The sequence below is a fragment of the Buteo buteo genome, chromosome 8 (genome assembly GCF_964188355.1).
Source record: "Buteo buteo chromosome 8, bButBut1.hap1.1, whole genome shotgun sequence".
Classification (NCBI taxonomy): Eukaryota; Metazoa; Chordata; class Aves; order Accipitriformes; family Accipitridae; genus Buteo; species Buteo buteo.
In genome coordinates this window covers 27,092,802-27,118,948 of record NC_134178.1, presented here as the reverse complement: position 1 = coordinate 27,118,948, position 26,147 = coordinate 27,092,802, and positions in this window count along the sequence as shown.

Below are 26,147 nucleotides of genomic sequence, written 5' to 3'. Positions count from 1 at the left end.
GGATTGTGTGGAAACTTATTTAACTAGAAGTTATAGTACAGCAGAGTCTTCTGTATTGATAGGACCCCTGTTAAACTCTGGAACAAAAACATTATCACTTACATACAATTTTTTATTGCACTTGGTTTACAACTAATTTCATCATCTGGTTAGTAAAGCTTCTGGTTAGGAAAGTGATTCTTAATGATTTCTTCAAATCTTGCAGAGCCAGTATTTTCCACCAATAAGTTCTACTTAATGGGCTGGTTGCTTTTCTGTGTTGGCTTTTTTTCAGTTGGTTTTTGGCATTTGTTTGTTTGTTTACAAATTTGTGTTAAATTATGACCAGTACTGGTATGACTGAGAAAACAACCCAAACCATTTTCAGAAATCTTAAGCATAACAGTGACCTCTTGACCAGCAAGTCTGTATCATTTTGATAATTGTCTAAGGAAAGAAAGGAGACAGGAAGAAGGGTGCCTTCACTTTTACAGTAATAATAAATTTGGCTATGGCAAACTGAGGGAAAGGCATTGGCCATATTGGGAGCCAGAATGTGTTTTGTCTGGGAAACTAAGCTGCACCGTGCCTTTCTTAGACTTGAATGGAAGACCATTTGGGGACTGGTAAATCACATGCAAGAAGTCATGGTGGAACCACTGATGAACACTAGACCACAAGAATGAGGGGAATAGCTGGGAGTAGTATTATCCTGGCTATGCTGAGAGGCAGAGAAAATGGTGGGAGAATAAGGAGGTTTAAAACAAATACAGGGGAAAATTTGGGGGGGGGGAGATAAAAGTAGTACAAAGCTAATAAAAGAAAATAGATAATTTACAGCATTTTATGTTTAATAAGGATCAGATCCATAAACAGTGAAATCCATTCCATACCCTTTCACTTCGGTGGAGTTACACTAATTTGCAATTACTGGAAAACCTTTTCTTTAGACTTAAGTAGGCTCATTTCCTATTTTGAAATCCAAAATTCTCTCTTCTTAGGTTGCAGTCCTTTCAGAATTTACAGATGAAGTGGGAATCATAAAAGAATTCCATAAAATGCCTAAGGACTGCGTTGTTTGATATGCACGATGGGTGCCCCTAATCTTCCTTATCCAATTTTAATACTACCTCTGATCAATCACTGGGCGTTGTCCCCTAAAATCATCATTTCATAAAAAAGCTGAAAGGTGATAAAGAAAACATACTATAGATTGATAGCTCTGACAAATATATGGTAAGTTTTTCCAGTTCTTCTATTTATCACTGCCCATATTTTCATGGTTTATCCAATTTTCCACGTTTTATTTTTACTTCTTTTTTTTTCAGGTAGCTAGCAAGAGGTTGATATTCTGTTAAATACTTCTCAGTCATTGCTGTATTCCACTGGAATATGAGACTGTTCAGGGTCCTTTGGGATAAATTGCTATGTTAATACAACATTTTTTTAGTGTTACTATTTAACTGTGGGTGTGAATTCATCTAGTCATTGCAGTGTTTAACCAATTTTCTAATAAATTCTCTATTTCATTGGTTAGAAATTATGACTCGAGCATCTTGTGGTAAGAATTACAGCATTGATTTCATTTCTTAATTACTTATGCAAGATAGTAGTAATTTCATCTTTCACACACTTTATTTGTACAAGCATACCACAAGTTTGCCTCCTTCCTCTCCTTGAGTAAATGGACTGCTTGTCTTCAAAGAGCTGCTTTTGCTACAACCTAAACAGCATTAGAGCATGCTGCAGCTCTGCAATAGTTCACCTTTGAACTGTAATCCACAGACTTTCAGGGTTTTTTTTTTCTGCTTTCTGGAAAATACAATCCTGTCTGCTGCTATTTGTAGATTTTGTATACTTATGAAACAAAAAAACACTGCTTTGTTTTGTCTTCTGTCAGATGTGCCTCATGATCTTAAAAACTAACTTTATGTTTGTAGAATAGGATCTTTGCTCCTTTTTGCTCTATCAAACATGACATTTATTTATGTTATAAAACATTGCATGTTCAACTTTTTTATTTTTATTTTCTGGTATGAAGCAACTTATGACTAAAGAAAAGATCTACTCCATAAAAATCAAGGACAGATTGTTAATTTTTGGTGTGTTTACCAGTTATCTAAGAAAATTGCCAACTGCTAGTGCAGGAGGTCCTTATCCTGTAAGCCAGGTCTTTGTGAATGTATTCTTGCAACCATTAAAGTAAATTGATTTTATCAGGATTCAGACATCCAAAAATATCTTGTACAGTCTGAATTTTATAACACTCAGCACCCAGTCTTGTCTTTATTCCTTTCACAATAGCTTCTCACCAATCAGTCATATCCGTATTCTTCATGGGTAAACAGGATTATTTGTTTTTAAGTCAAAATCAACATACCTATTTAGAACTGTCAAGTATGTATACATTATTTATGCAGTAGTAAAAACACTGATGGATAAGTATGTTCAACTGTGTATTGAGATGGCATAACATAGCTCTGTTATTTTTCTAGTCGGCTGCAGACAATTTTTACATTTCATATGGAAATTTGCATCTCAAAAAGAAGAGATTATGTGTTTGCCATGCAGTAATCTCAAATCATTTGTGGTTGCATTTTTGCATACCCTATTGCTTTGTCATTTTGAATCAAAATCTTTAATGTATGTATCTTGATAATTGTCCACATTCACAAAAAAAAGAAATAAAAAATGATTGCATAATTACCACTAATGGAGAGGAGGAAGAAGACACTGAAAAAAAATAATTTCAATTTCCATCTTACAATAGGCTTAAAGATGTTTAGATATCCATTTTAATAATGCTAAAATAATAGACTTTTGTGCTTTTGTCCAGACAAGGGAAACATTTTCACTGTGAAAGAGAGCGAGTGCCCCTCAGTAAGAGCACACTTCTAACCTTTATTCAGCATTGTGGTCTAGAGCAAAACACTCTGTGTGTTTAAACAAATGTATGCTCTGTATTTTGCAGGAAACTTTAAGCAAATATGATCTAACTCTAAAGGGGTACAAGAAAAAAGAAGGGAGGGAATATTTTGCCCTCAGTTCAGAACAACAGAGTGGTTTATTGTGAAGCAGCAGACAAAAAAGGAGCCATACCAACAGCTAAAGCTTGTCTGGCCCAGATTTCTTTCTCCCTCTTCACCCAACACATAGGTCTTCTGTGACTGCAGATGAAGAAGCATTTAGACTTTTTTTTGCATATTTTCTCTGTCCTCATTGTCCCTTTAGTGCAGCCTGGAACAAACAACATTTGCAGGCATCCATTTATTTTCTGTGCTGCACCAACCTTTCTCCCATAGTGCTAGAACATTTAAAGAACAATACTAAAAGGGTCCTGTTGTCAACTTGTATTAGCTCATTCCCTCAAAATTAACAACTTACTGCTACAAACTGCTGGAGTTACCTCGTAGCTCTAGTAACACACATATATATTGTTTCTTAAATGTGTGCCCCTCAAATTCTGCTGATAATCCTGTAGCAAGAGAAGAGCAGCAGCATAAACCGGAGGTTGTCCATGCTTTTTCGGCATAGGAGTGAACATGAAAGGGCTTGGGAGGGAGAGCTGCCCAAAGAGAAGCTGTGGATAAACACAACACTAAAGTCTGTGGTGGGAAGCAAAAATGAGAAGGAAAAAAAAAGCAAGTAAGATATGATTAATTTTTTTTCTAATTCTTGGGTAGAAATGGCTCTTTAAGAAGGTAGAAGATAGAGCACCAGGAAAGACTTCTAAGAAATTTGTATCAGTACCTTGACCTATTCTAGTCAGTAGTAATTAAAGAGCCTTATTTTCCCTCAGCGTGTTAATATTAAAAGACTGTAAGTTCAAAGTGTAAATTATTTTATTGTTTTTCAATCCTTGCAATCATTTCATCATCATATTCCAAACATAACTGAGGTGTACAATTTTAACTTGCATATGGTATGTACATATGTACATATATACTACGACCCATTGGGCAGAAGCTGTGAAGGAGTTCTTGCTGACAGCTTCACAGGCTCAGGTGCCTCTTTGGCTGTTTCAAGCCACTTAAATATGCCATTAATCCCAAGTTAGTTACAAAACTCTATACTGTAAATAAACATAGCTATGACTGTATTGTTTGGCTATTGGTAAAAATATATTTTTGAAATCAATTTACCATCATAGAGTCATAGAATGGTTTGGGTTGGAAGGGACCTTAAAGATCATCTAGTCCAAGCCCCTGCCATGGGCAGGGACATCCTTCACTAGATCAGGTTGCTCAAAGCCCCATCCAACCTGGCCTTGAACACTTCCAGGGATGGGGCATCCACAGCCTCTCTGGGCAACCTGTTCCAATGCCTCACCGCCCTCACAGTAAAAAACTTCTTCCCCACATCTAATCTAAATCTACCCTCTCTCAGTTTAAAGCCATCACCCCTTGTCCTGTCACTACATGCCCCGGTAAAAAGTCCCTCTCTGGCTTTCTTGTAGGCCCCCTTTAGGTACTGCAAGGCTGCTATAAGGTCTCCCCAGAGCCTCCTCTGCTCCAGGCTGAACCACCCCAACTCTCTCAGCCTGTCTTCATAGGAGCAGTTCTCCAGCCCGCTGATCATCTTTGTGGCCCTCCTCTGGACTCACTCCAACAGCTCCATGTCCTTCTTATGTTGGGGGGCCCAGAACCGAACACATTGCTCCAGGTGGGGTCTCATGAGAGGCAAGCAGGGGGGGAAAATCCCCTCCCTCAACCTGCCGGTCACGCTGCTTTGGATGTGGCCTAGGATACGGTTGGCTTTCTGGGCTGCGAGTGCACATTGCTGGGTCATGTTGAGCTTCTCGTCAACCAACACCCCCAAGCCCTTCTCCTCAGGGCTGCTCTCAACCCACTCGCCGCCCAGCCTGTATTTGTGCTTGGGATTGCCCACACCCATGTGCAGGACCTTGCACTTGGCCTTGTTGAACTACAGGGGGTTTGCACAGGCCCACTTCTCAAGCCTGTCAAGGTCCCTCTGGATGGCGTCCCTTCCCTCCAGCGCGTCAACTGCACCACACAGCTTGGTGTTGTCAGCAAACTTGCTGAGGGTGCACTCAATCCCACTGTCCACGTTGGCGACAAAGATGTTAAACAGCACTGGTCCCAATACCAACCTCTAAGGAACGCCGCTCGTCACTGCTCTCCGCTTGGACATTGAGCCGTTGACTGCAACTCTTTCAGTGTGACCATCCAGCCAATTCCTTATCCACCAAGTGGTCCATCCATCAAATCCGTGCCTCTCCAATTTAGAGACAAGGATGTTGTGCGGGACAGTGTCAAATACTTTGCACAATTCCCGGTAGATGACGTCAGTTGCTCTTCCCTTATCCATCAACGCTGTAACCCCATTGCAGAAGGCCACCAAATTTGTCAGGCACGGTTTGCCCTTAGTGAAGCCATGTTGGCTGTCACCAACCACCTCCTTATTTTACAGGTGCCTTAGCATAGTTTCCAGGAGGATCCGCTCCATGATCTTGCCAGGCACAGAGGTGAGACTGACTGGCCTGTAGTTCCCTGGGTCTTCCTTTTTTCCCTGTTCAAAAATGGGGGTTATGTTTCCTCTTTTCCAGTCAGTGGCAACTTCCTCAGACTGCCATGACTTCTCAAATATGACGGATAGAGGCTTAGCCACTTCATCAGGCAGTTCCCTCAGGACCCACAGATGCAACTCATCAGGTCCCATGGACTTGTGCACCTTCAGGTTCCTTAGATGGTCTCGAACTTCATCTCCTCCTACACTGGGCAGTTCTTCATTCTCCCAGTCCCTTGCCTTTGCCTTCTGCGACTTGGGCGGTGTGGCTGGAGCACTTGCCGGTGAAGACTGAGGCAAAAAAGTTATTGAGTATCTCAGCCTTCTCCATGTCATAGGTAAGCAGGTCTCCTGTTTCCTTCCAGAGAGGGCCCACATTTTCCCTAGTGTTCCTTTTATCACTGACATACCTATAGAAGCTTTTCTTGCTGCCCTTGACATCCATGGCCAGATTTAATCCTATCAGGGCTTTAGCTTTCCTAACCTGATCCCTGGCTGCTCGAACAATTCCTCTGTGTTCCTCCCAGGCTACCTGTCCTTGCTTCCACCCTCTGTAGGTTTCCTTTTTGTGTTGGAGTTTGTCCAGGAGCTCCTTGTTCAACCATGCAGGCCTCCTGGCATTTTTGACTGACTTCCTCTTTGTTGGCATGCATCGCTCCTGAGCTTGGAGGAGGTGATCCTTGAATCTTAACTAGCTTTCTTGAGCCCATCTTCCCTCCAGGGCTGTATCCCATGGTACTCTACCAAGCAGATCCCCGAAGAGGCCAAAGCCTGCCCTCCTGAAGTCCAGGGTAGCAAGCTTGCTGTGCGCCCTCCTCGCTGCCCTAAGATTCTTGAACTCCACCATTTCATGGTCCTTGCAGCCAAAGCTGCCCTTGAGCTTCACATTCCCTACCAGCCCCTCCCTGTTGGTGAGAACAAGGTCCAGTGTAGCACCTCTCCTCGTTGGCTCCTCCATCACTTGGAGGAGGAAGTTATCATCAACACATTCCAGGAACCTCCTGGACTGCTTATGCCTGCTGTGTTGTCCCTCCAGCAGATATCGGGGTGGTTGAGCTCTCCCATGACAATCAGGGTTTGTGAACGTGAGGCTGCTCCTATCTGTCTATAGAGGGCCTCATCCGCTCGGTCTTCCTGGCTGGGTGGCCTGTAGCAGACCCCCACTATAATGTCACCCGTCCCTGCCCTCCCTTTAATCCTGACCCATAAGCTCTCGGTCGGCTTCTCATCCATCCCCAGCTGGGAGCTCCATGCGCTCCAGCTGGTCACTGACATAGAGGGTGACAACCCCTCCTCATCTCCCCTGCCTCTCCTTCCCAAACAGCCTGTATCCTTCCATTCCAACACTCCAGTCATAGGAGCCATCCCACCATGTCTCTGCAATGCCAATTAGATCGTAGCCATGCAGGCGTGCGCACATCTCTAACTCTTCTTGTTTATTCCCCATGCTACGTGCGTTTGCATAGAGGCATTTAAGCTGAGCCCCCAGTGAAGCTGACTTACTGGCTGGAGTGGCTGGCATTCCTTTGTGCTGCCTTCAGCTGCTCTCCTGCTGACCTGTGATCTCTGTCCAGGCTCGAGGCACCTATTGCTGGCACTGACATCAAACTGGTAGGAGTGGGATGGATTGAGGTTCCCTCCCCCAGGAACTTTAAAGCCCTCTTCACCAGTTTGGCAAGCCTATGACCAAAGATGCTCTTCCTCTTCTCTGACAGATGGACCCCATCAGCCCCCACTAGACCAGGTTTCTCAAAGCGATGTAATGTATTTCAAGATGCTTCTCTTGAAATACTTGGGCTCTAATCAAATACATTAAAAATAAGAAGGTTCTTTAAACTTGTCTCTGCTCACAATGTTTTTGTGGGAGGGTCCTTGCATGCAGTCTTTGTTCCAGTTACCTTGGTGGCTCTGACTGGGAGCCAGGTCCACACAGTTCTCTGAAAGCTGTTCCCTGCTGCCCAGAAGGTGTGCAGGCAACTCTCGGCTCTGCTACCTGCAGGTAACCGTTTTTTTATGACTTATTTGGAATTTCTATCCTTGAACTGAAACTAGTTCTTCATTAAAGGTTATTGACATATTTTTAGGAAGAAAGGAAAAAATGAATCAAAATTTGCTAAGTTTCTGCTAAGATAGGCAATCTGTTAATACCAGACACAGAAATTTGAAGTTTCACAAGACACAGTTTTGGAATATGACATATTCTTTGGGAATCTGTTTTCCACTGGCTTTTAGTAACTAGATGTACCTTAGGATAATCCAGATATTTTGACTACATCTTGACTATGGCTGGTACAGTTTTAGAAAAAAGCAGAAACCTGAAGCATTGTTCCAACTTTTGCCAGCTGCTGTGCCACCCCAGTGGGCTGCTTGCCAGCTGAATCTAGGCAGGCACAGGCAGCAATCTGGCATCCTCTGAGCACAGATGCAGCATTCCCCCATTCTGAAGGCAAGGAGAGGTGGAGTGTGAATAGCAGTTACCTCCTACAGATTTTGTGCTGCTCATAAACAAGTAACATACATAAAATTGAGTAATAATAAGATGTAAAATGTGTTAGTATCTAGGTCAGTTTTTCTTCTCTTTTGCTTGTCAATGTGGCAGAAACACTCTCAGAGATCATAGACGAAGAATTTATTTATAACCCAGTGCAAGGGAAAAGTACAGAGACCAAAATGAAATCCAGAGAAATCTCCAGGCAAACTGAAGAAAATGTTTGTATCTGTTTTTTTATGAAGTTGTTTCTAAAATACTGTGCTGGAACAGACTATTTTAAGTGTTTCTTTAAGCTATGACTTTCTTCTGGGTTGGAAAATTTCCTTGTAAATTAAGCCCACAAAATTCTGGAGTAAACCCAGTGGTAGTTTTTCCCCTGACTTACTTAGGGCTCTTTTAGTGTACCAGCAAGTAGGTTGGTTGGCTGACCCTTTCCTTCCCTTCCCCTCCTGTTGGAGCTCTTGTACAGATGGCACTGATGGAAACCTCTGGTCTCTTCTCCATGCTGCTGACTATCATCAGCCGTGATGGGCTGGAGCCCTGTAGTGGGTGGAGATCATGGTAATTTGCAGGCAGCTGGAAAGAGGGGTATTACTTGATTTACTTTCTTATTTCAGAGTCAATTTCTGTGCTTTGCTGACTATTTTTAGTTGACTTTGCACATCTTAATATCTCTAGATGTTCACGGCACTTAACAGCTGATGGTGTTATCTTGTGCAACTCACGCTTTCCACGAATTCTGACTTTGCTCCTAGAAATTGCATAGGTGTCTCGTCTAAGTGATTAAAGCAACTCTTAAGGAACGCTATTGTTTTAAAACACTTAGGGATTTGGCTTACCCTTTAAAAGCCATCTGTCTAAAAACAAAGGAAAGAGGTCTTGAAATAAAGGCATGGTGCTAGATACATTTAGTTTGAAAATGATGACAGAGGATGTTAAACAAGAATTGGGGAGGTTGCCAAACCCAATTGGGAAGAACACTGTGGGGAAAAGGGAAGGATATTAAAAGGGAGTGAGGGAGGCAGAGTAAAAGCCATAAATTTTTCATCATGAGGGATCATTCTAGCAGAGCTGACTCAGGGCTTCTCAACAGTGTAGGCAAAAATAAATTTTGCTCTCCCAGCTGCTGTGGAGTAGAGCTTTGACAGAGTGCTGGCCGAAGAGCAAAGAGCAATTTTTTAGCTTTATGCTGGCCATGCCAATAGCCATTAGGCAGGCAAAAGGCATAAGGGTAGCACCTCCTCCTGTGGGTGGAAAATAGAAAATGAGAGATGTGTCCTGCCAGCAATGTCTGCTGCCAACACTGGCCCTAACCTTTCCCTTTGACTAGCACCTGGACTGGTTTTCCAGGACTGTGGCATAGGCTAACAACTCAGCAGACCTGTTGAGGAGAGGAAGGGATGGCCTAGACAAGCTTTTGCTATCCCTTTCAATGCTGTCTTGATATAAATGAATAAAATAAATGATACTTTATGTAAACAATTTTGTTGGTTTAGAATTTACATTCTGAGGCCTGTGTAAATAACCGTTGAACAATGTTGAATCCCACTGTGTTTTGCCCAGGACCTCTTCTTTATCATATTGTTCATGTACCTCATAAATGGTCTTACATGGGTTCCCCAAGCTGTGTTCATGGCTTCTGCCACTCATCACGTTCAGTGGATGTGTAAGAGTTAATGGGACAACAGTGGAGAGCAGAAGATGTAGAAGCTGCAGGTAGCCCTGAGAAATGACAGAGAAGCTATAAATCCCGTGATTAAAGAGATGTAACCTCCTTTTCTTACTGGGCTTTAACATTAGGCTCATTTTAATCCTTGGCTGTTGCTGAAGGCTAAGGCACCAATTCAGAACCCACTGATTTTGATGACTTTGTGGAGATTTGGGGCCAAATGCTAATATTAATTTTCCTTGTTGTATTCAGAATCAGCTTTGCTTGAAAATCATTAGTCTTATGATTCAGTTTTAGAACAGAAATGGGATGAAATGCTTTAGTATGTTGTAGTAATGTCTTCTTCATATATGCCTTAAGATAATTAAAATAGCATTCAATATAATAAAACATATTAGGTAGCACTCTGCCAAGATGGTTACTGCAAAGAAGAGTTTTGTGTTAACGGACTAACAAACAAAACAAAAGATCTGAAAGTTTTACGTTGATTTTAGTTGTAAAGTTGCTATACATGCACATTCACTATGAAGCAAAGTCAGCAGAAGACTGAAGTACCACATAAATCTTTTACTAGCTGGAAAGCACAAAGAATGTCAGTAGGGCTAGTGTTGTGGCCTCTCACCTCTTCCTACCTCCCATGAAGTGTGTTAAATAAAGATATTTTATTTGAGTTCTGGATACCAAAAATAAAAATGAATCCATGAGAGAAGACTGTATGTTCTGAACATTAAATGTTGGGTTGTAGTATCTTTGATTATAATAACATTGTATATGGGGGAGCTAGATTAAAAAATATTTGGGGGAACAGTCCTGCATTTAATACGTTCTTTTAAAAGTGCAACAGCTCTTGAAGGTAAAATGTTTTAAAGCATATTGATTTCTGGAGGGGAAAAAAAAGAAAAGCTACTTTAGAGGCTTTTTGAGACATCCAGCCTTTGGAAGGTCTATTGAACAAGGAGGTTTTTTCACCCACCTTTGTAAAGGAGTACAGCTGCTAACCTAAAATTATCAGGATATGAAACATTGATCATGACCCATGAAATGTTTTACCCAACTGAAAGTACTTTGTATACACAGAATGGTTTTTATTTATTCCTCAAAGGGACTGTTTGCAGACTTTCTTAATAGTCCTTGGGCTGATCATTGTGTTAGTAAAAGGGACTTGCAAGTAACAGCTTGTGTTTCTGCGTTACTCAGTGACAGACAGAAACCAGAAAGCACTTTTGCTTGCTATGTTTGAAAAACTGATTTTCAGAGTATGTAAGATGCTAAGGAAGTGTTGTAAGAGCAAATCAGGTAATGTTTTTATACATCTGACACAGTCATCACTTCATTGCTTAATCAATTACTAACACGGTTACAGGTGAAGATTTCACAGGCTGCACTAGACTTACTTCTGCACTAAGTTGCAGTGGTGAAATTCAGTTCTAGTATGACTGTCTTAATTCTTGATTACAACAGGCTTAATCCTGACCATTTACTTGCTAAGCATGAACTTAGAATCCCATCTTTTTTCTTTTCTTTTGCATTCAAGTGCAGACAAGCTTTCTAAGATTTATCCTTTTCTTCACATATAACTCATGAATTATGAAGCTTATGAGTGGACAGGCTTTAGTATTTTTCACCTAAAGTTGTGTGGAAGTGAAGGAGATGGCAGGGATGCTGGAGATTAGGACGTCTCCCCACACTGACTGCCGTATTGAATATTGCCTACATTTTTTCCTGGAGCATTTCACACCAAACATCTTCACCCTTAATTTTCTGCAGCTACAACTCTAATTCTCCTCTGCAGAAGTAACCCAAGGACAGGGTGGCCCTGCCAGGAAGTTCTAATAGCACTAAAATCATACTGACTGAGCAAGCCATCAGGCTAATACTGATTTGCCAGTATCTGGCTTGCAGAGAACCCAAAAGTTATTTTAGACAACTGCAGAGATTTCATTTAGTTTTCTGTGTATGTGTCTGTATGTGCATCTGTGTATGTGCTGCATATGAAGGACTAGTTTTCACATTTTTTTTCACATTTCTCCAGTTTTTTAAATGAATAAAATGTTTTTGGTGTGCTGATGATTTTCTGCTCTGTATGAATCATTTGCCAGAATCAACAGAAATATCAAGTACTTTGGCTGCTCCTTCATGACTCTGGTAAATGGTACCTTTCTAAGATGGTTTACAGATAGATAAGATGAAAGTGTAAACGGCTAAGTGAGAAATCAGAAGAAAATACGTTTTGCTATTTGAAATGAAAGCAATTGCCACCCCGATATTTCTAGAGTTACTGGTGCTATCTTTATGTCTGCTTTTGAGCAAGAATTTAGAAGTCACCTTAATATATGTTTTCATTTATCCTCAGTTTGGATGTTATGATAATTGCTCCTAAAGTTTCATGATCCATACCTTTCTGGTGTGGAGATCAGTTCTGCCACACGATGCTCCTTCATGAATAAAGTTACAGGAGCCAGTCAAAAGGGCAGGGGCTATGTCAGTACTGCTGTTCTTTGTGAACACGTGAGCCTAATGCTTTGTGATATACGTAGGCGGTTTGGGGTTTAAAGTCTGGGCATTATTGACCTCAAACCACTAAAGCCTCAATTCACCTAGGTCATCTAAGTGTGGTATTGCTTCACATTTCAATCAAGTCAAAGTAAATTGACACTGTTGACAAAAGCGATGGTTGTGTTCTCCCCAGTGCTCTCTGCCAGGCATCCCTTCTACTTCCTTTGAGCCAGCATTCATGTTTGTGAAGCTACATGGTCAGTCAGCTCAAAGAATTGATCAGACTAGCCCTGATAAACAAACCCAATAAAAAAAAAAAAAATCACTTTTCAGTCAGATCACCTTATCTCATATTGGCATAAGCCCCATGAAATAGTTTTTGTTTCTATATTAATAACATTGAGATTGTATTTTGTTATACGTTTGCTGATATAAAAGTCATAATGCATTAAAAATTGCAGATGCTATTTGCCTTTAACACATTTCTGTGAAGCAAGGGTAGCTCAAGTCATTTAGGTCCAATAAGCATGTATGAGTATATGTTAGAAGGCATATATATGTGTATACAAGCACACAGAAACACAAGCATACACATTCTAATACTATAAAAGCACAGAACCAGATTTAAGGGATGTTTTATATAAAATTCTGAGGTAAAAGTTCAAGAAATACAAGACTCTCCTTACAAAATTGGGCTAGAAAAAACATGGAATAGTCATCTGAGAATGCTAGCAAGTATTTTAGGGCCTTATCAGGCAACTTAACCTCAGTTTATAGCATGCTTATTAATCATTGTTTTCCTAGAGCAGACAGAAGCCATTGCCAAAACCTGCAGATGGGAGAAAAGAAAAGAGGGAGTGGCTAGAAGCAAAACAAAGCTTGAGGTCTTCCCTTCATCCAAATATTTATCAATGACATTGTGGCCCCAAGTTGTTCACAGTCTCCATAAACAATCCCATGTATTGAAAGAATTCAAATATCCTGTAAATTTACTTTTTTTTGTGAGACAGTCCAGGGATACCAACCAGTTAAACTTTGAAGCCCCTGCCTCCTGTATTGATTTCATCCAAGCAAATCAAGTAAAATCTTTAGTTTGTGCGAGCACTAGGAAAAGGGTCATGGGACAGGGTGAGCTGAAATATGTTAGCTAATCACAACCTCCCTTCAGTCCCTTTTTCTAAACTAAATAAAACCTCAGTGGGTGAAGAATAAAGCAATCACACCAAATCCATCAGATCCTGCAGACATATCAGTGACACCTAGCTGTCAACAGTATCAGAGGCCGCTGATAACATTAACATGGATGCCTGACCTTTGTCCACAGTTGATGGAAATCTTTGATCAAGGGTACAAGTGTTGTACTAAACTGACTCATGTCTGAAATCAAACTGAAATGGTAGAAAAAAACCCAAACAATAAAAGTAACCTCTTAGAGGTATCTGAAGTTACCCTAAATATAATGCTATGTAAATGTGTTAAATATAACTTACCTTCTGTTAGGAGACATTCTGAAGGAATTAAAATATTCATATTCTTATATGAGCAGATTTTCCAAGGAAAAATTCAGGTACAGTTCAAGTTTTATCTCTTTTAAAATATCCTGATAGTGTGTTAAACTGCCTTTGAAGTTCTTGATTCTTCTCTTTAGCTTCATTAAAGTCTATTTTCTAGTTCTCTAATGTTTGATTAAATGTTTGATCCAGGTTTCCTGATTTTCTTTTTGGTTCATAAGGAAAATATTTCTCTTTTAAATATGTATTGAAAAAAAAATGATTAAATTTATTTAGTATTTTAATTACTCTGCATTTAAAGAATGTGAGTGATTTGATAGTGAAATATGAAGCATCCATGGGATTACGTTGTATTTGATACAGGTAGTAGCAGTCGTAAGTGAGGTAAGCCTGGGTTTTTCAATAAAAAACAGCTAAAATTTCTAAAATACCATTTTGCATGGTTAGTATAAATTTTAACTTCTAGAAGGATCTAAAATTATATATAATATTTATGGGTTTTTTTTTCCAAATTAACAAATTAAACATTGACTAATATTCTAAGGCTCTACAATTTGCAGCACGAGCCTGATTTACTAGAGTTAATTATCTAGGTTTGCTTGTCAAAAGTAGCCATTTACAGAATATACTCAGTGTTTATCATGATGAACACACACATCGTGAATTTAATAAATCATTACATTCCAGGCATTAAAATATCACTGCAAAATCATAAAAAATAAATACAAAGGAACTTGTACTTTATCCCGGATTCCACAAGAGGGCAACATGTACTAGGCATTTAACTACAACGGTATTATTAAAATCCAGTCATTATTCAACAGACTTGGATGAAGTTCATTGATTTTGTATTTGTCGTTCTTCTGTATTAATTTGTACTGTTATCTAAACCTTGCACATTGATAGGTGTTAATAGAAACCAATCCTATTTTATATGGTACTGAACATGGGTGTTGTTATGTGTACTTGTAATTAATTACAATTAAGGCTTAATATGCATTTCATTTATCACCTGGACTCATGGCTAATGGAAGTGTACAGTATCTGTTAGAAGGTCACATGTTAGCAGAGCATATGCTAATATTCATGTTGGAGCAGGTTAATGGCAATGTTGGGAGGTTTCTTGAAGAAAAAAACCCCACAACACTGTGTTACACAACTGAAGGATATAATCTTTGTAGAGTATGTAAAAAAAACAATTTGTAAAGGTGGAAGTGCAATTTTCATCTGAATAGTCCTCTTGTATTCACTCATTAGGGCAGGAGCCTGTATTTCTTATACACACTATGTAGAACTTTCCTCTGCAAGTAATCACAGTGAAATCAATTACATTCTTAATAGAATAAGGGTGGTCCAAAACGATTAAATCAGTCCTGTGAGACACTGACATCCAATCAATGGCACTGGCATAAAACTCACCGTGTCATTGGTTTCTTGAGACTCAGAAAGCTCACGTCTAAGGGCTGGACATTTTTATTTCTCTCCTTCCAAAGAATGAGAAAGTTAAACTTCCAAATTTTTTGTGCAAACATTTTTATATAGTCTAACTTTTATTTTAGAGGAATCTATACATCAGTATTTCAGTGTCAAAATAGGCAGTATTGTTATACAGTACAGTCATAAAAACTGACCAATACAGTAGGATGCTCAAAATCTGGAAAATAATTTCTTTAATATATGTGAAATACTTCATTTTTCACACACATGTCTCTTCAGCCTGACTGTATGATGAACATTTTTCTGTAGCTTACAGAAAGTCTGACACTTTATATCAGTACTTAGGAATTGAGATAGCCATCGTTGCCTTCACAGAGCACTCAAACTGGCTTCTTCCTTCTTTATAGTAGTCTCACTGAAACAGGCAAAACTTTGCAGGAAAAATTAATGCTACCCATCCAAAGTCTCTGGAAACAGCACACAAAGAATACTGCATTTTATGTTTTATTTTTGAGTAATGCTTAATGGAACAAAAATAATAAACTATGTGCCATTCAGTTTGCTAGGAACTCACTGCTTTAAGTCAAGCATGTGATAAAATAGCAAATGTAAGTGGAGAGTGAATACCCTCACTTAGAAAACAGGAGACGCAATGCATACCCAAATAAACCCATATATGTTTAAACAACAGCCACAGCAGTTATTTATATATGAATTAGCTTGTGGTGAGCTTGATCCTGTCACAACTGATTGACTACTGAAACCCAAGCCAGATAAAGATTGGCTGTTTTAACTCTCAGCTACACAGCCCTGACTACAATGTAGACATGATTAACTCTAGCATACCTATTTTTCTGTATTTTTTGTCTAAAAGTCTTGATGTAATCTTTTTTCTTTTTCTATTTAAGTGTTATTTTTCTTTTGCTTTCTCCTAAAGTAGTGTGAATCAGAGGCATTAGGTGTTGTCTCAAGTAGCTAATACCTGCTTTTGCAATTTGGTGGCCCACTCAGCAATTGCCTGGATGTTCAAACTGTGTTTCCAGCAAAAGTGGGAGTTCTTCTGTCCTTAGATCTTCCAGATGCACCTCAGCTGAATAAAAGACTCCTCTGCTTGCACATCCTTTCCCACGTGGACAAGTTCTTAATGCTATTGCTTGTCCCATCACTGCACATCCATAGTTCCTTTAACAAAAACAATCAAAAGTGTAGTTTGTCTTTCTAAGTTTACTAAGAATCAGAATACGGTGACCATAAGTCTAAATAGTCCTCTAGATCCAGCTCCCTTTCTTTGTTATTTTAGCCATTTTTTGCTTTTATGTCTGTGATAATTATCCTTTGTGTAGTGATGGATTAAGTCAAAATGAGCTTCATTTGTGTTTTCTCACTGAGATGTTCTTCCAGATTCAAAAGTTGTCCTGTGCCACTAACAAAATCAAGATAGCTTTGTTTCCAAGCTCCTGCCACTGATACCCTTGACTGGCTCTAAAAAATTTATAACACCACATTTGAAGCTGGATGATATGGAAAAACTTCATTAGGTTTGTTTTATTCTTAGGAAGTTTTTGAAGTCAGTACTAGTAAAATTTGAACCATGGCTAAGGAAAATGTTTCTTGTAGTCCCTGTAAGATGAAGTTTCACCTCATTTTTACACACACAGTTCTTTATATTCCAAGTACCATCGTGAATAAGCATACACTGAAATTAAAAACCATCTCCCTTTGTTTGACCTTGCAAAACCTACATGTCCATGAAGCTGCTGGTCTTCCCGGGAAAAGAATGTGAGAGAAAATGTCTGCTGATGTCACTGATGCCGCTATTTATTCCTCATTGACAGACTGTCACAATATGTAGTTCATGAGGAAATATCTTGTAGTAAGTGCCTGGATGTATTTTATATCATGCTGTAGTCTTTATTTCATAATGGGGGGGGGGGGGTTGGAGGGGGGAGCACTGTTCCTGTGTCCTGCAGTATGCATGCAGTGCTCAGTGCATCACTCTAACCCTTTCAAGGTTATGAATAGCCTGAAATATATGCTGCTGCACTAGGAAAGTATATGATCCTTTTACTTTTCTTATCTCGGAAACCTTTCCTGATGGCAGGTCAGGGGTGTCCCTAGAGTAATGCAATCTCCCCTGGAAATTTCAAAGAGCTTGATGATTATCTGCATTTGACTGAGGACATCTGTGCTGGCATACTGACACCCTACCTAATTGATTATCCCAGATTTGCACAGCTACATTCAAAACCAGGGGCCCAGCTGAACAGATGCCATGGCTAACACCCCCTCACATTTCATTGAAAAGTTCCACAAGTGGTTTGTTGTCTGTCGGAGCAGGGAATGTGTACGTATACTGATTGAATTTTATCAGATTTTTCTTTCTGTAGTTGGGAAAACCCTTATACAACTTCAGGCAGGAGTTGCCTCAACCCGGAGGCATAACTAATTGGTTATTAACAATACCTGTGGCAAAACTATCCTTACCCTTGGCTATGAGGTAGCAGTATTAAAATGCAACTTTGTCCTTTAACTCAGAGGGTGCTGAGGGTTCTGAGGGCAGTGCCTGGAAAGGTCCCTTAGCTCTTCCCCCAGGGACTTTGTTTCTTCAGTTCTCTGGAAGAACCAAAACGTTTGGTAAAACCTAATAGTGCGTGATCATATCTGTGTTTTTCAGTGGGATGGTCACTTTGACCTTGACCACCTGCCACAGGAGTAATTCTCCCTTTTAGTCTCTGCAGTTGACCACATGCTTTGATTTTATATAAAGTTAAACAGTTTAAGCAAATTCTCATAGCCTCTAGTCAGTCTAGTCCCCCTCTATTGCTGACAGATGTTTATCATCACTTCTGCCAGTAGTGAAAATGCCATCAGTCCTTAATATAACATATGGGATACTTTTCAGCGTATGTTCCACAGCAGTCAATCTAGTGGATGAAAATTAAGTGTGAATGTGTATTACAGTACATTTCTTAAAGTTTGCTAGTACATAAGTGGGAATTCCATTGTAATAAATTTTCTAGCTTTTATTTCAGTAGCAGGTCATGCTTTTATGGAAAGTAACAGCACTTAATCAGCTGTAAGTTTATGATTCCTGCAGATACAGATCGCATAGTTACGAACATTACAGAAAGTGTCTGTTAAAAGCAAATGAAATACATGAAGTGAAAAATTGAAACTATTCTTTCACCACTTATCTAACTTACCTTTAATTCTGGTGACTAAACAAAGGACTGATCTACTTTTGGCTTGACTAAATATCAGTTCTTCATATGAGTCTTGGCTATAACACCTTTCAAGGTAGTTTCTGTGAAAATGACTGGGTGGACATCCACAGCATACCAGGAGTCCTTATTTTGTACTTCACTGCAGGCTAAATTGAGTTTTACAGCTGATCTTTGCTTAATGTATTCTGACTTTCTGTCCTGGTTATCAGAACTAGGATGTCTTTCAGGTGATACAAAGCCTACCATCTGGGTGAAGTCTCTAGTTAAAGTGGCGTTTTGTGGATTATTTCTCTATTTGCAATCAGGTCACTGCAGTGCAGATATGTCTGTTCATTGATCACAGCTGCTGAGCTCTCTGTACCTGTTTGCACCTGTAGATTGACTGTATCATTACTTGCGAAAATCCATCCCGCTGTCTCCATTTTAGTAATGGGTAAGAGCTAAAATGAAAAGAACTTTCAGTTTCTTTCTTTCCCTCAGTGAAAATGTGCTGTGAAAAGAGGTCTGCCCACTTTGGCTGTTTGATAGGTAATAACCTTAGGTTGATCTGCTTTAAAATTAGAAATTAGAGTACAGAAATGTCCACAATAGCAAGAGAAACAGAACCCTCTTACAACTAGCTTAACATTTCACTGTAATGGAAAATATCTCTTCCATCTAATTTTTCTGCTTTGGAGCAGATTAAATTATAGGTTGGCAGACATGATCTCGGGTTCTCTCCTTGCTAATATCTCAAGTTAATTCGTCTTGCAGCATATTTTCTAGAACACTTCCTATGCTGAGCAATGCTCAGTTAATGGTTTAGTTCCACCCATTTATTTCGTTTTAGGCTTTCTCATTGATTAGGAAATTTTTTATGTTCAGCAATTACATTTGACATTGCTGTGTGCTGATATAAAGGAGCTCGGAGGAACAAGAATGGAAGTTGTCTTCAAAAGATGGCCACCCGGGAACTTGTGACCTTCTTCAGTTGCATTGCAAGAGAATGGGAAGGGAATTCCCACTTGTAAAACAGAAAATAAAAAGTTAAAGCATGACTTTGTGCTAAGTTACTTTGGAAAAATGCAGTAAATACTCTCCTGACCATTTTACTGTACTGCTTCTGCTCCAAATTGTCATCCAACCATTCGCTTACATAACTAAAATGTTGGGGGTTTTTTGCCCAGAAAACACACAAGGATTTTTCTATGCTGATAGAATTAGCTAGTTGCAGCATTTCAGTTTACAATAACTTTTGTTCAGCTTTAAGATTTTGAATATGGTCCTCCTCTACTTGAAGCCTCTACTTGTTGACCTTAATGCTGTGGAAACACACAGTTTGATAGCAGCTAATGTCCCTATTCCAAAAGCAGGTTGGTGCTCTCTCTCAGGTGTTCTTGTGATTTGTTCTGGAAGAGGCAAACAGGTACAACAGATAATTTTATTTCCTTTTCAGTTCTTAAATGCATTGATGTGTTTACAGAATTGGTTAAGGACAGGGGATTTCCCTATAAGCTGTGCGTTTCCCTCCCTTTAGACTCCATACCCAAGTCCAGGTCAGTGCAGGGAGAATAAAAATACTTCCCTTCTCACAGGTGTGTCATAAGTACATTGAAAAAAGTGATATGGTGCTTAGATACTATAGTTAGGGGAGCAATAAAAGTCGGGAATATAGGTAAGTCAAATTGTAAGGAGAATTATAGAGGAAAAGGTAAAGGAATGATCCCAGGAATATCCTCCAGCCCCTTTGTGCTGCTCTTACACAGCAATGCAGGGGTAGACGTAGCTTACCATGCCTGGGTACTCAGTGCAGCCCAGGACAGAAAGGGGCTGCCAGAGGATTCTCATGAATAGGCATTGTCCCCAAGCACAGGGGGAAAAGCTGCAAGCACACATGCAAAATACACTGTATGTGAGGATGAAAAAGATGCGTTTATTTGGTCAAGGCATGCAGATGACTGAAAAGAGACAAAAGGGAGTAGGCCATTTCATCCATTTGCTTTAGCTGCCTCATGCAAGGGTTGGGAGACAGTGATCATTATTCAGCCTCCCAAAGGAATTCAGCTCAGCGTAAGAGGCACAAAATGGTATACAATAACATTTTAAATAGTAGAAGATCTACCAGTAACATTTTTTGTTTTGCCTTTTTTCTGCATTGCTATCACACAAAAAGGGAACAATCACAACATTCATATTAACTGTTAAAAGTACAAATTATTCCCTACCTTTGCTGCCTGTTCTGAGAAAGGTGAAATAGTTAACTGAGTCTCTGTCAGTTTTGACGCACTGTTAAGCAACTGTGGTTCCCTTAACAGAGTTGGTCTGTAAAACCTGAAGCATCCTGCAGATGTTGGCCTTAAAGTACAATGTGGAGGAAAGGCGCTTCGGCTACAGTCAAAATATGTGAGTCAACCTCTGCATTTTAGGGGAAGCTGCCTTCCCTCATGTACTGGCCAGGGAACAGGAAAAGCCATCAGAAGGGGGAGATGCTTTGTGAGAGAGGAGTGTGCTACAGAATTTGTCATTCGCATTATGAAGAAGTTTTTCATCTCATGACAAAGCTGGAGAATGTTTCCACTGATATCAAACAGACATATCAGATATTGATACTGTCTTTGAAATTACCAAATACAGTGCTTGAGTGTACATAAAAGTGCATGCATATTTGACTGAATTTCCTTTGAATAAGGTACTGGTATCTAACTAAATGGATAGTCTGGATAAAATGAAATATTTTAAGAAATTTAAAAATTTAATATTCACAGCATGAAAGATTTAAAACCATTTGTTCAGCTATATGTATTAAAATGAGTTTCAAAGTAAACAGTTTTAATTAACGATTGCTAACTGATAATGTTTTGAGCTTTCCTCAAAACCGCTGGTCAGTGAAAAAGCCACTTCAGCAATATTGAACAAAGGATTATCCCAGGGTGTATTGTAAATTGCATTAAGATATCAGAAAGAGTTCACCCAAGCAGCAAAGGTTGCTGCATCCTTGACTGTAATCAGTAGAAAGGAAGCAGTAGCTAAGATTATATTTGAATTTAGTCAGTCTGTGGCAGGAAAAATCCCGTTAGTCATGCATTGATTTGGAATATTCAAGTGCAGCCTGTATTGGTTCAGTTGAGAAGTAATCCTGATTTAAATGTTAAGCTTCTGAGGGCTAGCTTAATTTAAAGAAGATAAACCTTAGGATTGTATAAGGTATTTACCACAAAGAACATGCTCTGTAGTTAAGATACTATTTAGCAGTTTAAAGAACCAGAGAATTTTGAAGTTCTGAATGCCATAGAAATGCTGGAGTTCTGCAACACTTTTTTACATAGTCTGTTTGCATACATGTTAAAATTAAGAGTGCCTGTTCCATTAGACTAAATCACATCTTCAGCAGCAGCAATGAAGGCAAGTCTGTCTACCAGCAATGACAGCTTCCGGTCATGGATCTAGTTTATTTTGTGACATACCTGGAGGAGCAGTGGTATAGCAGACATGTAGCTGCTGAATGCCACAGCTTGAGAGTCCCTGCTCCAGGCAGTACAGCACTGCTCCAGGATGCAGGTGTGCTCATTTCTATTCTAGCAAGCAAAGTTAGTTTTTCCCTTCACACTTCTGTTCCTTTTGTTCATCCTGCTTAACTGCATATGTGCAATCTTGGCTAGGATGGCTAGCTATTTCTGTAATATAATCACAGAATAACAGACTGGTTGAGGTTGGCAGGGACCTCTGGAGATCATCTCAGCCAACCCCCCCTGCTGAAGCAGGGCCACCTAAAGCAGGCTGCCCAGGAACCTGTCCAGACAGCTTTGGAGTATCTCCAAGGGTGGAGAGTCCATAACCTCTGTTGGAGGTGCTTGTGCCAGTGCTCAGTCAGCCTCCCAGTCAAGCAGGGTTTCCTGATGTTCAGATAGCACCTCCTGTGTTTCAGTTTGTGCCCTTTGCTGCTCATCCTGTCACTGGGCACCACTGAAAAGAGCCTGGCTCTGTCCTCTTTGTACCCTCCTTTCAGATACTTGTGTACATTGACAAGATCCCCCCTGAGCCTACGCTACTCTAGGCTGAACAGTCCCAGCTCTCTCAGCCTTGCCATGTAGGAGAGACACCCCAGTCCCTTAATCATTTTAGTGGCCCTTTGCTGGACTCTCTCCAGTAGCTCCATCTCTCTGTTGTACTGGTGAGCCCAGCACTGGACCCAGTACTCCAGGTGTGGCCTCACCAGTGCAGAGCAGAGGGGAAGGATCACCTCCCTCCACCTCCTGGCAACACTCCTCCTAATGCAGCCCAGGATGCCATTGGCCGCCTTTGCAGCCAGGACACATTGCTCAGGGCTCATATTCAACTTGGCGTCCACCAGGACCACCAGGTCCTTTTCTGCAAAGCTGAAAAAAAGCATACAGAACTTTAAAATATTTGTAGAAATTTTGAGCAGATCATTAGCTGGTGTATATTAGTGGAGCTCCATTGAAGTTGATGGTCATAAATACATCAATGCATAATAATGAAGTCTGTGGTTGTCTTGAAACTACTGTGTCCTTTGACGAGAAGTGAAAATCTTTTCTTTGAATATTACTTATACAGTTGCAAAATTTAATATACATTTCATTTATAAAAGAAAAAAAGCCATGGTAATTTGGTTAAAAACAAGTTTAAAACCATTTTGATATTTTGGAAACCAAGTAAGCTGATTTTCCTTCTGTAAAAAGAACTTGCCTCACAATTTAATTCCATTATGCTTAAATAAAATCTTATAAAAATATCTCAAAACTCTGTAATATAAAAAGAATCTACTTGTTTGGAGTCACGTGAAAAAGTTCATGCCATATGATATTTTTCTGGCATTGCTGTCATTACCAGCAGAGTGGAAAAATGGTATTCCTACTGTTCTATTTACAAGGACATTATTCAGTGGACCATAAGAATCTGGAGACAAATTAAAAGAATATTGAGGAAGCTGACTGCTTTCTAAAGGGCCATAAAAAGGGCTAAATTCTGTAACCAAAATAGAGATTTCACTTATGTCTATCAAGAACTTTCTGTTGTTATTGTGGTAGTATCATTATGTTTCTATATTATATCAGAGAGCAAATGGTCGAGTTTAGTGATTCTGACCTTTGTATTCCTATTTAATTTGAAATATATAGTACCTTTTCACAGTAAAAAAGACTAAAATTGGTAGTGACTTACGATCCTTCAGAATGAAAGGTGCAAGGGAGCATCATGCTTTAGCTAGGGTGATGCTTTAAATTCCATAACTCTAGGATTTCCTTACAGATTCTGGATGGAGACAGCTGAATATTTTTCTTGGGAATCACCTTTTGTGATATACAAGTTGCCCTTGTAATGCAGTAAAACATACTTAATACATACAAGTTGTAGAAGTTATATATAAAAGCTTACTACTGAGGTGGCATTAATGTACTCTGTCTTTTTGAATAGAAAGAAATGGACAGAAAGAAGCCAAGCGTTTTTTGTTGTTGTTTCATATTTCATAGTATATTCCAGTAGACTTAATGAAATTCAGAATGCCGACCAGATAACATAGAAAAACCATGCTGAGACATTAAAATGAACAATAGCAGACATAAACACAAAGTCTTCTTCAGATTTCAATTACAACACACTCATCACTCTCCATTTTTTTCTGTTCCCAAGGAACATAGGGAAAATACTGTTCAATAATATAAGATATGAACTAGTAGCAAGTGATCTAATTCTAGCGCACACACTAAGAATACCTTTGTACAGAATAGTTTACTCATTCTACCTTGTCCAGCTAGGTTATCCAAAAAAGGAATTAGTGAAAAAGATGTAGTATATTGTAAATCCATAATTTCATTTGATGTTTAGGATTTTTGCAGAGACTCAATATTTTTTTGAAGGTAGCAAACTAAGCAGGAAAACAAAACATCTACTATTAATCAAGGGAATATACAGACCATTCTAAGCCAGTCAAGATAGTAGGATATGTTTATTTTGAGAATAGTGGAAATCCCAACCATAAAGACAGTTTTGTGTCTTAAAATTTCTATGGAGCTCTTTTAAGACTCACTTCTGAAAAAAGCAAAAAATAAATATTGAAATAATTACTCAAGCTGGTGCAAGAGTCTTGTAGCACAAAATTAGAGACAGTGCCTTGAAATGGGGAATGAATGTGGATTGTCAAATGTGAATGTCCGTAATTACGAAAGATGTTTAAAGATTTGAAACTCACAAAGTGCACACTGAAAAAGTGTGATAGAAACATTGTAAACACTTCTGTGGTATCAAAGAATGACAAAGAGGAGGTTGAAGTTCTTTGCTAGTACTTTCCATTCAGCTCTTCCCTTACTCATCTCACTCCTTACCTTGTTTTTGTTCCTGTCCTTTATTCTGCTGTTATTTATTAGCTCCTTTTTTTAAATGGCCTCAATCATCATCTTCTGTTGCCTTTCTCTTGCTTTTCATGTTACTGTTGGGTCCATGGTTTGATTTATAGATTACATGCTGAATTTTGGAGGCAGCTTTCTGTTAAACATATCTCCCAGATGGAAATTATGGTAGTTGCTCTGTGTAAAAGCCTAAAGACCTTTACCTGAGATTTTCTCTCTGCTCCCCACCCCAGAGGGGCAGCTGTAGCAGCTGATGGCTTGCCATCAGGGTCACGTTGGAGCTGTGACAGGGCAGCAGGGGAATCTGTTATGCGGGGGGCTGGTGCCAGGGACCACTTGGGTTTCATACCAACTTCTCCATTTGAAATTCTTCCTCAAGTAGCCTAAGACCATTGACCTTCCCATACTGTTAAAAAGCTCTTGATTCAGTATTCACAGAGGGTGGTGAAACCTGAGATACTGTTTTGTATATGTCTATGTAGGAGAAAGGGTTGCTTCCCTTTTTTCCTCCAAAATTCAAGGGCTGGGAAAATCTTTGGCCTGTGATACTTCCTTTCTGTCAGTCTTTTACTTTTAGACATGTGCTTCTATTTATATTGTATTAAGCTGTTATTAAGAGAGCCTAGAATATGAAATAGAGGATAGCTTTATTATTTCAGATAAAGCTGTGGAAATGAGCATGTATTTGTTGCTTTACTCTGTATGCCAATGCTCATTAACGGTTGCTAATTTTGCTTGAGTCTGTGAATGAAACTGAGTTGTTGCTTCATAAAGAAGAAATTAACTCTTAGATACGTACTGTTGTCATTAAATAGTCCAGCAAACTTCCTGACTGCCGTTTTGCGGAAACAAGGTCCATCCTGAAGATACAAAAAAAAAATAATTTAAGGAAAGGATAACCAATACTTGTGGAAACATATGTCTGACATGTTTATGGAGAAAATAAAACATAAGTAAGATGAAAATGGTATTCAGGTACAAAGTTTTCAAGCTAAGCCTTAGGTCATATAAATGTTAACTACATATTGATCTTCCAAGAAAGGATTTTAAGATAAAGCAGACTACATAAGGTGAAGAACTCTAGTTAACTACAGAGACCTTGCTAAGGGCATGCATACGTCCAGGTGGAAAGCAGGAAATACATGTTACAAAATATTAAGCTATGCTGACTTGTGCATTTCACTAACCTCCTGCTGAATTTGTGAAATTTCAGCTTACTTCTTGGTTGTGAGATACTAATTGCTTAATAGTTTTTAACTTTCTTTTCTCATCTTTCTCAAATTGAAGGCAATACATCTGTATTGCCTGAGATAGCTAGGCTTGAACTCTTTCAGCTGTTGCTCCCCATAAAAGCAAAGCTCAGGTGTCAGCCACTCCCTACCCTGTATCTAAATTTTCTTGCCAAGAAAGCCAGAATGTGAACCAACATGTGAAGAGTGAAGGTAATCTGCGGGTTAGGCTGCAGTACAG